At 38.0% G+C, this 15,409-nt stretch overlaps 1 protein-coding gene across 1 annotated transcript in view; it reads right to left on the bottom strand.

Moving 5' to 3' along the window:
• lrfn2b (leucine rich repeat and fibronectin type III domain containing 2b) overlaps nt 1–4,504 on the bottom strand; it is a 199,498-nt gene extending 194,994 nt beyond the window's left edge. Inside the window, exon 1 of the mRNA XM_065257406.2 lies at nt 4,105–4,504. The gene's annotated coding sequence lies outside the window, so the exon portion shown is untranslated. The remainder of the gene's footprint in view (nt 1–4,104) is intronic.
• Nucleotides 4,505–15,409: the final 10,905 nt, after the last annotated feature.

Raw genomic sequence — 15,409 nt, 5'->3', positions numbered from 1 at the left:
CCAAACCTGCAGCAATTTCTCTCATCTTTGTACTGTAGGGTCAGCTCTGTTGATGTTCTCCTAAGTGAGGTTTTAGATTGATGCCTCCCCAAACACAAAAAAGTGAAATTTTCAGATTTTACTCAGATGCATATTCCTGTGACTTGTCCCCTGACCCAATAATTGCTGTTTTTGGCTGATCTGATTTTCTCCATGCCTTATGCCATCAAAATAAAAAAGCGGTTCAATATGGTATGGTAGTCGCTGAAAAAAAAAAAATTCCCTGTGGAAAAAGGTATCAAAAACTCTTTTTAAATCTTGGCTATCCGAACTTTCTATCACGCTACACCTAGAGAAAATCAAATACAACTACTCAAATAACATTGCTGGTTTTGAGGCCATCTGGGAACATTTTCTTAAACATTTATCAAACATTAATAGCTTAAATGTCTATTTTTAATTACTTTAACTATCATGACACCTGCTGACTTGCAAAAGTTGTACCACATAGTGTAAAAAGGGCATAGATCTACACTCTAAAAACAAACGGTGCTAAATAGCACTAAAAGTGGTTATTGGCTCGTAATCATAGAGGAAGCATTTTTTGTGCTATATAGCACCTATACAGGATTCATATAGCACCACTGTAGCACCATATAAGGTTCTACATTGGTGGTACACAGGTACTTCATCGGTGCTATATGGCACTTTAAATGATTCCTCTATAATTACAAGCCAAGAACCAATTTTAGCCAGCAGCCATATCACCCTGTAGCCCAAGACAACTTGCCCACTGAAGCTAAGCATGCTGAGCCTGGTCAGTACTTGGATGGGAGACCACCTGGGAAAAACCTGGTTGCTGCTGGTGTTGTTAAAAACCTGTATAAATTTCTTTGTTTTGATGAACACAAATGGAAATATCTTGAGGAATGTTTGTAACCAAACCGTTCATAAGCCCCATTCACTTCCATAGCAGTGTTTCCCACACACTGCCTTAACTTGGGTGGGCCGCCCAGATATATTAACAACCACCCAAGTATATCTTAGGGATGGGCATGAGTACTTGATTGCTCGAGGTACGAACGTGGCATTGATGATCGATCACGGAAAAAATGATCATGTGGGTTTATTTATTTATTGTGGATATGGCAGCATTTGGATGTCTGGTTAGCGTTTCAAGCGCATGTGGTAGTAAAGATTGGGTCTGAAGATGCGTGTTTGACGTTGTGTCGAGCTTTGCAGACCGGCGTATGACATCAGTAACATAACCATGCATGATTAAAAAACAAACAGATAATTCCACGCACCCGCGTCGCAGCAACCCGCTGATCCGCGCAATGCGCGCAGCCCGCCGATCTTGTGAAGCTGCCCACACCTCACATCACTAACGCCCCATTCAGACAGCCAACGACCAGCAGTAGCAGAGCGCACGATCTCATTCATTTCAATGGAAACCGGGCAACTTCCAGCGACACGAGCGAAAGTGACCGTTGGCGACCGTATGGGCGTGTCCAGCGACGCGAGAAAGTTAAGAAAAGTTTAACTTTATGCAAATGTCGAGCGAATTTCGGGAGCGACTACCAATGAGAACGAAGCAGTGGAGTTCACGTCATCCTTCTCTCGTCAGTTACTGCCGTGGATGGTACTCATTTGTTTATGACAAGCAGATTTAGAAACGCCTCATTGAAAGAGACGAGCGACACACAGCGGTAACATCGCTGGCTGTCTGAACGAGGGGTAAGGCACTATGGAAATACAGTTAGTCAGGTGCAAAATGTACAGCGCCGTCACAATGGTTTATCATGTCATATTTCAACTTCAAACGTCACGATATACCAGAGAGCCATACTAGCATTTACATTACATCTTGACTGAAAACAGGTGAGTGGATGACACGATACAGCTAATCGCTAAAATGATAGCAAAAGCTGCTTAATATTATGTCAAATAAATGTAATAATAATGTCAAATAAAATTAAGTTTTATTTGAGTGTTTTTAATAAAAATATTTTAATTTTTACCATGACGTGTAGCCGACACCCCGCCCCTTTGATTGCCCCGCCCCCAGTTAATCGAGTACTCTCGTTCTTCAGACCTATGGATTAATCGAAATGAAAGATTCAAATTCAATCAAATTTTGTCTTTTTTGTTCTTTCCGTGATATTGACACTCTTTGATAATGACATTTTGTGTACCCCACTGAAATGTTTTTCTACCAATGTGTATCTCTGCCCTGTCCGTCGGATATCTTAGGAAAGAAAAATATATTTTAATGCTTTTGCACTTTCTCTCACAGATTTGGTTGGGTAATTATGTTTTATGCAACATGTGCATCAGGTATTTAAATTGCTTTTGAATGCAGTGCACGCTCGCTTTTTTCACTTTCCATTCCCAATCCCTCAAACTGTACAGGGAGCACTCAGTACTGATTTGTCATTGATGCTCTTGGTCTATTGAGCACAAATTCCTCCAACGTCGTCTTGAACTTAAATGTGATATAGATTGCATAACAGTTACTTGCAAGCTACATATAGAAGCACACATTCAGAAACTCGCATATGGAGAGTTGCATTTCCAACAACACAGACACATTCTCTCTCTCTCTCTCTCTCTCTCTCTCTCTCTCTCTCTCTCTCTCTCGTCTTTACTAGACAGAAACACACAAAACAATAATTTGAAAAACAATTATTTATGTCTTAAAGTGAACATAATCATTTAAAAAAATAGGATTTGAGACATTAGGCCATGTGGCTCTGTGCAGAACTTGCTCTTTAAGCGATGGTATTTTCTGATCTTAAAATGATTCAGTCTGTGACCTGAAAAACATTACAGGATCCAAACTGTGAGTTTTGTGACCCATTGAAACCACTATTAAATGATGAGCAAATCCAGTGTGGAGAAGAGCATGAACAGATGGCTTGCATGAAAATCTAGATTTTCCAGCAACAAAAACAACAACAAGAATAGCAGAGCATACATTGTGGTCAGTGGTCCTTGGGTTTTTATTGTTGGCAAAATGTAATGAAAACTAATTGAGGAACCCTGTGCTATGCCCTCAACATCAAGTGGAATTTTCTTATCTATGACTTCAGTTAATATTTCAGATTCAAAATCTCTCGGTTTATAAATTTTTTTAGTTCAGGTAAAACCAAATGTTTGGATTGCTGATTGTAATTTGATTAGTTTATATGATTATTATTTGTGTTTTGATAGATGTTTTGTCTCAATATTCTACAATTAAAATAATGTCATTTTTATTCGATCTACTTGAATTCATTTCAAGCTACTAAAAGCTGAAGAGTGCCTGCCCAAAGGGCTACCTGAACCTGGCGTAGACACAAAAACGTGACTATAGTTCAGGCTTTGCTGTAGTGCTGTACTGTTAAAGTCTCTTTGACTTCATTAAGGTTGACACTAATCTCTCACTGTGCCAAATGTCAAACATCTGAACAGCAAATCAAGATGCTCATGCACGGATTTTCTCTCAGACCTACAGCATGTAATTTAAAAATCATAGCAAATGACACAGTCCCAACAACTAACTTAACCCTTTGCCATTTTACTAAACCAGCCTTTAAAATACTATTTTTAGCTTTGGCACACTACGACTTCAGAAGTAGGATAAACAAATCATTTGTTGCATGTGGTCACTTCAACTGATGTTTCAAGCCACATGTCTTTTCATTTTCTATCATGATCTCTGCAGCAATAATTCACTGCACAAGACAAAAAACGCCATATAACACCAGAACAGACATGTTAGATTGTCCGAGATGTCCACATATCGTCAATGTCTCATAAAACAAACAGCAATAAAACAAACAAAATTTATCTGTAACATATCTACGTTTCCCCACAAACAGAGAATATGAGACTGCATTCTTCAGACTGATCTAAGGTCATTCCTCTCACTGTCATGTATATAAAAATGCCATAAAAATAGATCATATGAAAAGTGCTGAACTGAGATCAGACGCCACTGCCAGAATGTTTTAAATCCTTAAAGGACAGGAAAGCCTTGGTCGAACCGTTTCATCGGTTTATCCACTTGACTCCTCGTATGTGATTAGTTTAGTTTAGTTTAATAGCTGTCTTTCTCTCTGGTCAAACGGCTTCGTGTCTTACCTGTGACATCGGTCGTGGCGTCGCGTCGCGCTCATCCATCGACGCCGTTTAAACAGACAGCGTTTCTTCCCTTTATTCTCACAACAGTTTCATTACATTTCCACTCGTAAACACGATCCGTGAGTCCATTAACATATCTGACATCCCTAAGCACATCAGCACTTCAGTCCGCTAGCTCCCGTATCTGACAACTATTCGTCCGCTATACTGTATGATCACATATATACATTAAATACGCCATAAAAGCACCTCATTCCCCCCGTTACTGTTGCTCGAAGAGGTGATTTTTGAAAATAAAGACAAATCCGATTATTTGTTGCGAGTCTCTTCCGCTCTGCGGCACCAGCGCGCTGATCCAACGTCAGTACAGCGCACGCGCGCGCGGCGGACATCAGCATCAACGCTCGCGTGATACCACTGAATCCCATCAGTTTATCACCAGTGCGAATATACATCAATTTCACCTTTAACCAAAGCTGGAGGGGGGGTAGGTTAGGTGTATGCACACATAAACATAGCCTACTACGACATCCTGTATCTATATGGTTTAAAACATATTAAGATTGCCCACGAAGCCCCCAACCCCACCCTGAGAAACTCAACCATTTCACTCCCTATGACCATGATGAAATGTTTCTCAATTTGCTATTGGCAGGTTTGCAAATAATGTGTGCAACAGAAGAACATGAAGTATTAAGGTAAATGTACGCCCACCAAAATAAAATTTTAGGCGTTTATCAGATATTAACATGGTTTATAAGAAAAGTAGTTCATTAAAATACAAAATGTAGGCTATCTCTTATTTGACAAAATATGAATTTATGATGTTTATTTTAGAATATAATATATATAAAGTCTGGGATGGGTTTAATTGGTACTTTGGCACCATTTGTTCCAAATACGCCCACAATACGCCCACAATACGTGATTGATTCACAAAATATAAAAATACTAATTTAACATAAGTAAAACATCATATTTTTATAGTGACAGGGAAAAATCCTTTTACTAATGTTTGCAAGTGTTCTTCATCCGTAACATTCAGGTCTCCCATTCAAAATGAGAATCAACCCTTTGGCATTCACTCTTTCCTTTAAAGACCTTTTGTCCACCCCAAACTTGCATATATTCAAGGTTAGCTAGTTGGCTATAGTTTGCATGTGTTTTGTGGCACTGTAAGCCCATTTGTAAACAAAGTTGATTCATGAAAATAATTTGCAATACAAACAAATCATTATTATTTATGTGTAAAATAATGTAAAAAGAATCAGAACCCTTAACTTCTAACAACAGCTAATACAAACTTATGCAGGCGATGTGACCCACTAAACATAAGACGTCTGATGGACATGCAGTTCGTGTCTATATTCCATCTGTTTGTCCAAGACCAACCCAGGACGTCTAAACGATGTGCAAACTAGGTCCGCTATTTTAACATCTAACCATCACACCATTTAGATTTTTACATTAAATAGTGTAATGAAGATGTTGGTCAAATGACAACTAGTGACTACTCACATGACTTAATGAATGTTAACTATTTCACCTGTTGCTGAATTTGTTTGTGTCACTCTCCCTGAGGAAGGCATGGGCCGAAACACGTTGGAATGTTTATATACCTTTTGTATCTAGCATACATACTTTTTCATTTAAAAGAGTGCCATGGTCATTCTAAGTTTTGTTTGATGGACTAAGATGAACCCTAGATCATAGAGCTATTGACTTATATTCTTTCCCTGATGTGCTCTCTTTCCTTGGACTTTATATAAATATAGGTTATTTGCGATTAAACATTATTTGTTATTTAATTATTTATGTATTTTTACATTTTCCTGTTTTTCCTTTAATTTACCGCTTCATTTTAAGTGTCTCTGGACTGAGTTTTTGTCTACATCAGCTCCGATTGTGTTTAATGTGGTACTTGTTATCAAGGCAAATATAACAATGTGGGTTAGAAAATGAAGCATGTCATTTGCTGCTGTGACAAAGGAAGCTATAGGAAAATTACCTTGAACAGTATGCTACCTTCTGAAATACAAAAGCAGTATAAAGCAGTATTTAAATGTCTAAACTCCGTTAAAATCTGATGTAGAAAAGACATCCACAACGACCACATTTGGACTACAATTAGCCCACTATACAGAGGCCCAATGAACATCAATAATTGACTTTTTAAGCATTATAAAGTCGTCTGGCGTTACAGTCTGTACCTTCAGGGAACCAAAATTGGACTTGCAAAAACAGCCTGATCTCACGAATTTCCGTGGCATAGTCCGGAATTTTTTGCTATTTTTTCTCACCTATCTCCGGATTTTTCTGTGGCCCCACCACGGACTTTCTGTGGCGGGGCCACAGAAAGTGAGAATGCCACGGAAAAGAAAGTATGTGGCAGGGCCACAGAAAAATGAGGAGATCCGTGAAAATGCCACGGAAAAATGAGCCAAAAATTCTGTGACTATCCCACGGTACTTTTTGAGATCATGCAAAAGACGTTGTTTCGACATCACATAGCTCAGTGGGGAATACATAGATTTTCTGTCAAACAATGATTTATGCATGAATCAATTAAATTATCTTATTTACTTAAAACAATAAAAAACATGAATAAAAATGAATAAATTAATGAATAAACCCATCACAATAAATTAATACATAGTCCATACCATATGAAACAACCTTTTTCAAATGTATTTTTTATAACAAACTATTACATATTTACTGCCATCTCAACCAGTGTTGGGTAAGTTACTCAAAAAAAGTAATTAATTACTAGTTACTAATTACATCTTAAATCATGTAATAAGACTACAAATTACTCTCTCCAAAAAAATATTTAATTACTTATTACTAATTACTTCCTAAATCCTATTTAGTACATGATACAAGGATAGGCTTGAAATGGCCAGAAGAAATAATATATAAAACTACATAAATTATTCTTTATCCCACTTTAGGGTTCAATTCTCTCTATTAACTAACTATTAACTACTTTTGCCTCAATATACTCTAACTACTGCTTATTAATACTTAAGAAGTTGTTAATTTTAAATATTGGTAGAAATGGGGAGGGTTAAGTTCATAGAATAAGGTTTTGCAGAATCAGGCATTAATATGTGTTATTAAGTATTAATAAACAGCCAGCATCTCATTAATATTAATGCTTATAATCAACCAGTTATGAGAATTGTAAACCTAACCATGTTAAATTCACTATTGTTTTATAGTATACATAATTGTTTTAGAGTCCACAGTATTTAGTTACAGCAGAAGTAACTGTAATTAGATTACAAGAAAAATAAGAGTAATCCCTTACTTTAATTTTTCAAGGGAAAAGTAATTAAATTACAGTAACTAATAACTTAGTAAATAGTTACAACCAACACCGATCTCAACACAGCTGTGGCAATTCTGTAGATTTATTTTGATGAAGCAGCTGAGCACTTTGTGGGATATCCTGGGTCTGTGCATTACATCAGGGTGCTAAGGAACAGCTCTGCTGGCAGCCTATTTCCACCTGCAGGCAAGTGCATCCTCCAGGATGGTGGCTATCCTTGTCTAAGTACACCCATCTGCCTCATCACCCCATACACTCATCACCCCACAAACTTGCTCTTCTTAATGTGGATGTGGTTGATCCAGAGGATGAGGAAAACCATGATCAAGCAACTGCACAGAAATCAAGAATCAGAAAAGTGCTGTAATAACTACGAAATTACAACAGTTAAAATAAACTACAACTTAATCTATTTAAATAGATTTTAAAATAATTTCTGTCGTTTACTCACTCAAAGCCTTTAATGGCAGCATTAAGCTTTCCAGTTAAGATGGCTTCATGCGCTTGAATAAACACACGTGTGTGCTCATCTGTCCCTATTACATTCAAACAAGATTAATGTTACTTCTCTGATTTATGTGCTTAGTACTAAATTTAAATATTGAGGCAGTTGCTGATGTGCTGTTGACATGCCTTTTATCCAGCACAGATGTTTCTGAATTTATTTACAGTACTAAAATGTACAAATTAAAGAGATAAATTATGCGTATAGTTACTTTATGTAAAATAGTTTCTTTATATTACTAGCATTTATCTTATGTTAACCGTGTTGACAACAGTGAATTCAACATAAAAGCATACATATGCTTCTATTTTATGTTATGCGCTGTACTGAAATACTTTGCAAAGTTGCTAAATAGACATTTAAGTGTCTAAGATTTATATGGTTTAGGTGGTATGTAAATGACCTTACATGGAGACGTACATGACCTTAATGCACTGTAAAAAAAATTCCGTAGAAATTGCAGCTGGGTTGCCAGTAACTTACCGTAGATTTAAATTTATGTTTTTTACTGGCAACATTTTGTTCAAAGTTAAATTAACATTAAATATTTACGAGTCTTTGTCTTTACAGAGTAAAACTAAAAAAACAGCATCAAGCAAAACATTCTGGGAAACAAAATCTGAAGCAAAAAACAGAAAAAGGTTGATGATGATTTCTGGTTCCCAGAATGCTTTGCATGAGTCTGTTATTGTATAGTTTTATTCTGTAAAGATAAAGACTTGTTAATATTTAAAATGTATTCAACTTTGAACAAACTCTTGCCAGTAAATAGCATAAATTTAAATCTACGGTAAATTACCGGCAACCCAGCTGCAATAACATTCTAATTTCTACGGAATTTTTTTACAGTGTGGTTCTTCCCTGTGTTCTAAACATAATAAAAGATGTTTTACAGAAAACTTACAAGTATACCATACTATACCGCCTTTACATCTTCAACAACTTACAGTTTACTCTTTATTTGTTCAACAAATGCAATCTTAACACAAGGGCCTGTACTTTTGGTTTGTTATACTGACATTTAAAAACACCTGAGCTGCTGGTCTCCGCCATGGTCCATAATGACGATTGCTTTGCTTTCCCGTGGCCTCCTGGGAAGACAGGGATGGAAAATTATCCATCGATCAGTACTTCAGAATCTGGGCGGACAGGGCGTCTGGGGATTTCCCGCCTACTCTTTTTATGAATACTGAGCATTCATTCACACAATCATCTATCCATGATCCTTCATCTAACCGTCAATGTATTATGCATCAATGCATATAAATAGATTTTTTTGAAAGGGCTGCACAATTAAGACAACATTCATAATTGTGAGTTATTTCCCTTGATATTGTATTAACAGTTATCATTTTGATGAATAGTATTTAAATTGTTTTCATTTCATTATCATTGTATACCTGAGGCTTAAATATAACACTATGTGACAACTAGCACCACTGTGTAAAAATGTTTTCAATCCCAGCTATCACTTACTAGAAGTTGCTCACATGTTTCAAATGGTGTTCAGTTTTAGGTAACAAGACAGTGATTAAAATAATATAATCTTGGATTTGGTGACTCACACCCAACTCAGAAATGAAAAAACACAAGGGGCCCTATCTTGCACCTAGCGCAATTGACTTTGTCAGTGACGCATGTATCATTCGTATTTTGCACCGGCGCACAGCGGGTTTTTCCCTCCACAGACGCACGTCGGCAAACTAGGGAATGAACTTGTGCTCCCTGGGCGGTTCAGCGCAAAACAGGAGGCGTGTTGCGGCGCAAACCATCCCTGATGCTATTTTCCAGTTTCAAAAAACAATTTTGCCACTGACCAAAAAAAAACTAGTCTAAAGTCAGTGGCGCGTTGCGCGTGGGTCATTATGCTATTTTAAGGGTGCATGCTTGACCATAATGTATAGCGTGCACAACGCGCACACACTTTGCTTATCTAATCTACACAGATGAAACAGTTATTTTTGCAAATCAGGTCCTGAGGCAGATCCACCTCCCGTTACATGGCGTGCCCGATTTATGCTGGCAAGCTTGGGATTCCCCCGTCTCCTGACATCATTGTAGCGCTTGGCGCACCGATGGGGATGCCAGCTGATGAGAAATTGTGGCTATTTTCTCTCACGCCTGTTTAACCTACGCTGATTTGGGCGGGTTTCTCCTATCCCCATACAAACAACTTCTCTGTCTTTGACTGCTCTTACAAGAACGTCGGTCTCCTCGGCTGTGAACCGCTCCTGGCATGCGCCTGGTAAATGTGTCATAATAATAGCAACCCGCCATGGAACTTGCGCCCTTGCGTTTAAAGGGAATGTTGGATAGCGTTCTGATTGGTTTATCTGACGTTACGCCCAAACCACACCTATGAATAATGAACCTACTTCAGAGCAACCTCTTATTGATTTGAGTTATTTCTCCCGCCTGGAAAATAGCAACAGCGCCCAAGATCTGGCCACAAAGTCACTTGCGCATTGCGCTTCGCACTTGCGTTTCAGATTGTTAAAATAGGGCCCAAGATGAAGAAATTTACTTCCATGCTTCCAAAACAGTTCAATATCTTAACCAAAACACATCAAAACTTTTGACAGTAAGAGAAAAAGACCAAAAGCACAGATTACTCAACCCTGAATATAGCTCACCCCTACTATTTGTTCGCCTACTGCTTTTTGCCTACTCTCAACAATGCGGTTTCGGACACAGACCCTCAGTGCAATGTCAAAAAGAGACATGGCCGTCAATGCTGAAAAATAGTCAAATGACAGAAAATGTCAGGTTAACATGACCTCTGCCTGCAACTTCACTGACACAAGATAAATTGCTTTATGCCGTGTCTCTTTTAAAACTTTATAAAAATTATTTTTGCACATGAACTGCAGAATGATGGCCAAATTTGAACACAAGGTGCGAGCAATAGATTTACACGTGCACACTGTGCTAACAGCTATACTGTACTTTCGGTGTATCTTGATTGACAGAGGTGTCATCCAATCAGCAGTAACCTTTCCTTTCGCACAATAAACCTAATTTTGTTTTCTGATTTGTTATTTTGTCACCTGATTTGTTTTTGTGTTTTCTTATTTGGCACATTGTTAGCCTTTGGTTTTTAATGTATTGTTTTCTTTTTAGATTTTTTGTTTTGTTTTGCACTTCTCTGCCACCGTAGTCTCCACTTTTTCATCACGCTGATTAAATTGTATTGTCCACTAATGGCAAAGTAAGGAGGTACAATAAATTCATATTCATCGAGTGACAAAAGCTGAAGAATAACAATTAAATGTCATTGCCAGGCACTTTGCAGAGCCCATAATTTTTTTATAGAGAGCATTTAAACATCACTTGTTATCCAGGCTTGTAACATAATTTGACAAAATGTGTGTAATAGGTTGTTCTGGACTTATACTGACATCTACTGGTATGGTTCAGCATTATGCCAACAGTTTTTTAAACCGCTAACATTTTTTGAAACTATGGCTCTTTTTCTTAGACTCTACACATAACCATTAAATTATTAGGGACATTTACACCAAACTACACACAGATATGACAAACTTAAAACACTACTGACTTTGGGATGAACAGTAATAGACAAAACAAATACATTTGATATTAGAAACAAATAGTGTGCATTTTGTTTCTATACTGTCATCATGTCTCTCTCTGCTCTACGTCCTATTCCTCACCCACTTTCCCATTCACTTCCGTTCATCCACCTCTCATTCCTCTAACTCTTCTCTTCCTATAATTCTCACTCCTATTTACATTTCTTTTCCACTAAATCACTCCAATTAACCTCATCCTGAAGCCTGAGCTATACTGTCCTCCAAAGGCTAAGTGCAACACAAACACTGTAACTGATAACAACGGCCTTAAAAAGCATCTTGCTTGTGTGTGTGTTTTTTTAAATGCAAAAAAGCTTCTAGAGTGCTTACACATGTGCTTTGGACTACATCAAAACGTGTCTCTGGCAGAAAGTTGAACCGCTCGCTCAAAAGGCAGAGTCTGTGAGCGGTCATGGGTGGGACGTAATCAATGTGACATCACATTGACTGGGGATCCCAAACAGCCTGTTTTGTGTGACTGTTAGGGTTTAAAGACTACAACCTCTGATGTCTAAAAGTGAATTTATGTTGAGTATTTATGTATTATGTATGTTGAGTAATGCAACAAAACCGAGGTGCACAAGTAGAGATCAACAAAGTCTAAAAAGTAGAAAAAGTGTCAAGTCCTTGTTTTAAACCAGCTGAGAAGTGTAATTGTAGTTGAGACAACTAAGATAAAAAATTACTATGAAATTATAATGAATCGGCGAGCAGGGACAAAATCCACACCCCCTCTCAACAACCAGGTGCTCTGTCTCACCACAGCTGATGTAAGAAACAGTCTACAGTCTCTCACAGAATGCATAGACCATAGCGGACATCTTTTCTGACATCTTCAACATTTCTCTTGAGCAGACCTGTTGTTCAGAGCTGTGCAGAAGAAGTCTAAATTGTCCTGCCTCGATGCTCTTTTGGTGTATGGTCCTAACTGTTCCACTGACAATGCCATTCTCATAACCCATCTAGCTGGCTCCCCCACCTGGACCAGAAAGACACATACATACGAATGCTGTTCATAGACTTTAGTTCAGCATTTAACACTATCATCCCACAGGAAGTTCAGTCTGCTGGACCTGAACACCTGTCTCTTGCAAATGAATCCTGGATTCCTGATAGGAACACCTCAGTCAGTTCAGATTGGAAGCAGCATCTCCAGCACCACAACAGTAATCAAATGGGTCCCTTAGGGCTGTCTGCTCAGTCCACTGCTGTTCAATCTGTTTACTCATGACTTTGCAGCAATGCACAACTCGAACCACATCTTTGGGTGGGACAGTATTTCCCAGTATTTTGGGCACTTCCCCCAGAAAACATGTCTGAGTTTTCTGTGACTTATCTGTAAGCTTCATTACAATTTTTTTTAATTCATGTGCCCTCAAAAATCAAAAATGCTAATTTCCTCCACTCCCCTCTTTACTTCTTGTTTGTTGCTTAAGGATTTTCTACAAGCGTTCACTTACTTACAGTCCATTCTGTGAATGATTACTTGATTAGGAGAGAGAGGGGGATAGTAAACAAAACGATTTTCTCAGAGCCCTGACTACATTTGCTTTCCAGGCTATGACAGCATGTTCAGCAGGTAATTCTTGATATGCTTGCCAAATATTGCTCAACATGGTTTTTCCAAGTGAGAGCTGTCCTCAGAGCAATATATTGTGTTGACCCATGGACAACATTTTTGTAAATACAACCTAAACTCACCCCAAACCCCAATCCTAACCATAACTGAACCCTAAAATCAGAGGAATAAGATAAGTGAAAAACAATGGTATATAAGCAGTTAATCCTGATTGTAAGCTTAAACTTAAAACAAATGTTAACATATTCCTGAAATCTGGTAAACAAAATGTCACCCTGAGGACATCAACCAGTAGGCAAAATCAGGAGAGCCGCCAAATATTTCGCGATTTCATCATCATACTAACTTTCCATTTAGTTAGGTCCGGAAACCTAGTTTTGAGCATGAAAAGTAAATTACTGAAACTAGTTACTGGTTTTACAGCATTTTTTGCGTTACAGTACTTATTTAGTGCTGTAACACATCCTGAAGCTTGCCTTCTCAGAGTTTTTCAGTATTAAAGTTTCTGTCGCTACTTTTGTCCCTCTAATGTGGTGACTTTCTCTGTGTTGCAGCATTTATTAAATCATATCTTAAAGTCATATCTCAGCTTTTCCATCTCCACCTTTGAATTTGTAGTGCAGGGCTATTCAAATCTTACCCTGGAGGGCCAGAGCACTACATAGTTTAGCTCCAACCCTAATCAAACACACCCGAGCAAGCTAATCAAGGTCTTCATGATCACTAGACAATCACAGGTGGGTAAGTTTGATTAGGGTTGGAGCTAAACTATGCAGTGCTCCGGCCTTCCAGGGTAAGATTTGAATAGCCCTGTTGTAGTGTTTCAATCCTGATGTTTATATGCAGATTTTGAATTTACACATATAAACAACTGAAAGGAAACATGACTATACTGTTGCATTATGTTGAAAATTTATATTATTCTTATTTAATTAAATTTTTATATTGTTCAACTGTTGGGTTGCTTTTGAAACATTTGATAAAACTGAAATTTAAGGTAAAAATGTAATGAAATTATTTTTTAAGTTTGCAGTTACAGATTAACAAGGTAAATGTGCGGTATATTTAATAAAAACAAGAGTTACTGTACACAAAAAATCTATCTTTGTACTGTTGTATACCTTTGACCTACCAGTGTGTTACTTTTGTCCCAGTGACGGGTCGAAGAAACAATGCGCAACTTATGTTCAAAGTGAAATTATACTGAAGTCGTTCTACATTTGTTTTTAATTTTGACATCTGTGATCAATGCAAAATTCAGGCAGTTTCAAAATAGTTGACAAACTTGTTCCTGCAAGTTTGTCAACTATTTTGCAGTTGAACAACTAAGTCTCTTTCTAACCCCATTGCCTCCCTCCCTGATGAGCTTAACCACTTCTTTCCTCACTTTGACCTAGGTTTTAACCATTACCAGTTTGCCCACCGCCCAATTAGGTCGATAGAGGATGCCATTTCCAATGCTCTTCATTCAGTCCTCACCCATCTGGCTAGCAATATGCATATGTTAGGATGCTATTCATTGACTTCAGCTCTGCATTTAATACTGTTATCCCAACTAACTTATTACTAAGCTTAGTGACATGTGTATCTGCCCTTCCACTTGCAGCTGGATTCTAGACATTCTGTCAAACAGACCTCAGTCTGTAAGGATAGGCAATCACATGTCCTCAACCCTCATCCTGAACACTGGTGTCCCTCAGGGTTGTGTGCTGAGCCCATTGCTCTACTCTCTTTTCACCCACGACTGTGCTCCTCTTCATACTCCAACATCTTCATTAAGTATGCAGATGACACCACAGTGATCTGTCAGATCAGGAAAAATTATGAATCCGCCTACAGGGAGGAGATTCAAAACCTGTTAGCTTGGTGCTCTACAAACAACCTCAACGCATCTAAGACCAAAGAGCTCATTGTGGACTTCAGAAAAATGAGAAGCAGCAGTCATTCCCCTATCAACGGGACTGTAGTAGAGCATGTTTTTAGCTTTAAGTTCCTGGGTGTCCACATCTCCGAGGATCTGTTTTGGCATCTGAACACTTCATTTCTGGTTAGTAAAGCTCAACAATGCTTATACTTCCTTAGGAGACTTAAGAAAGCCCATCTGTCGCCTCAGATCCAAATCATTTTTTTCCAGCTGCATCATTGAGAGCATCTTGATCAACTCCATATCACTATCATATAGCAGGTTCACAGCACATTTTCATAATCTGTATTATATTGTAATGTACAATATGCTCCAGTCTCTTAACTTGCGTATCTGTACTTACACTGTGACTGTGTGCCACTACCTCATT

Source organism: Paramisgurnus dabryanus, chromosome 12 (assembly GCF_030506205.2).
Source record: "Paramisgurnus dabryanus chromosome 12, PD_genome_1.1, whole genome shotgun sequence".
Lineage (NCBI taxonomy): Eukaryota > Metazoa > Chordata > Actinopteri > Cypriniformes > Cobitidae > Paramisgurnus > Paramisgurnus dabryanus.
Note: the sequence above shows the minus strand (reverse complement) of the source record. Positions and strands in the feature narration are given on the sequence as shown.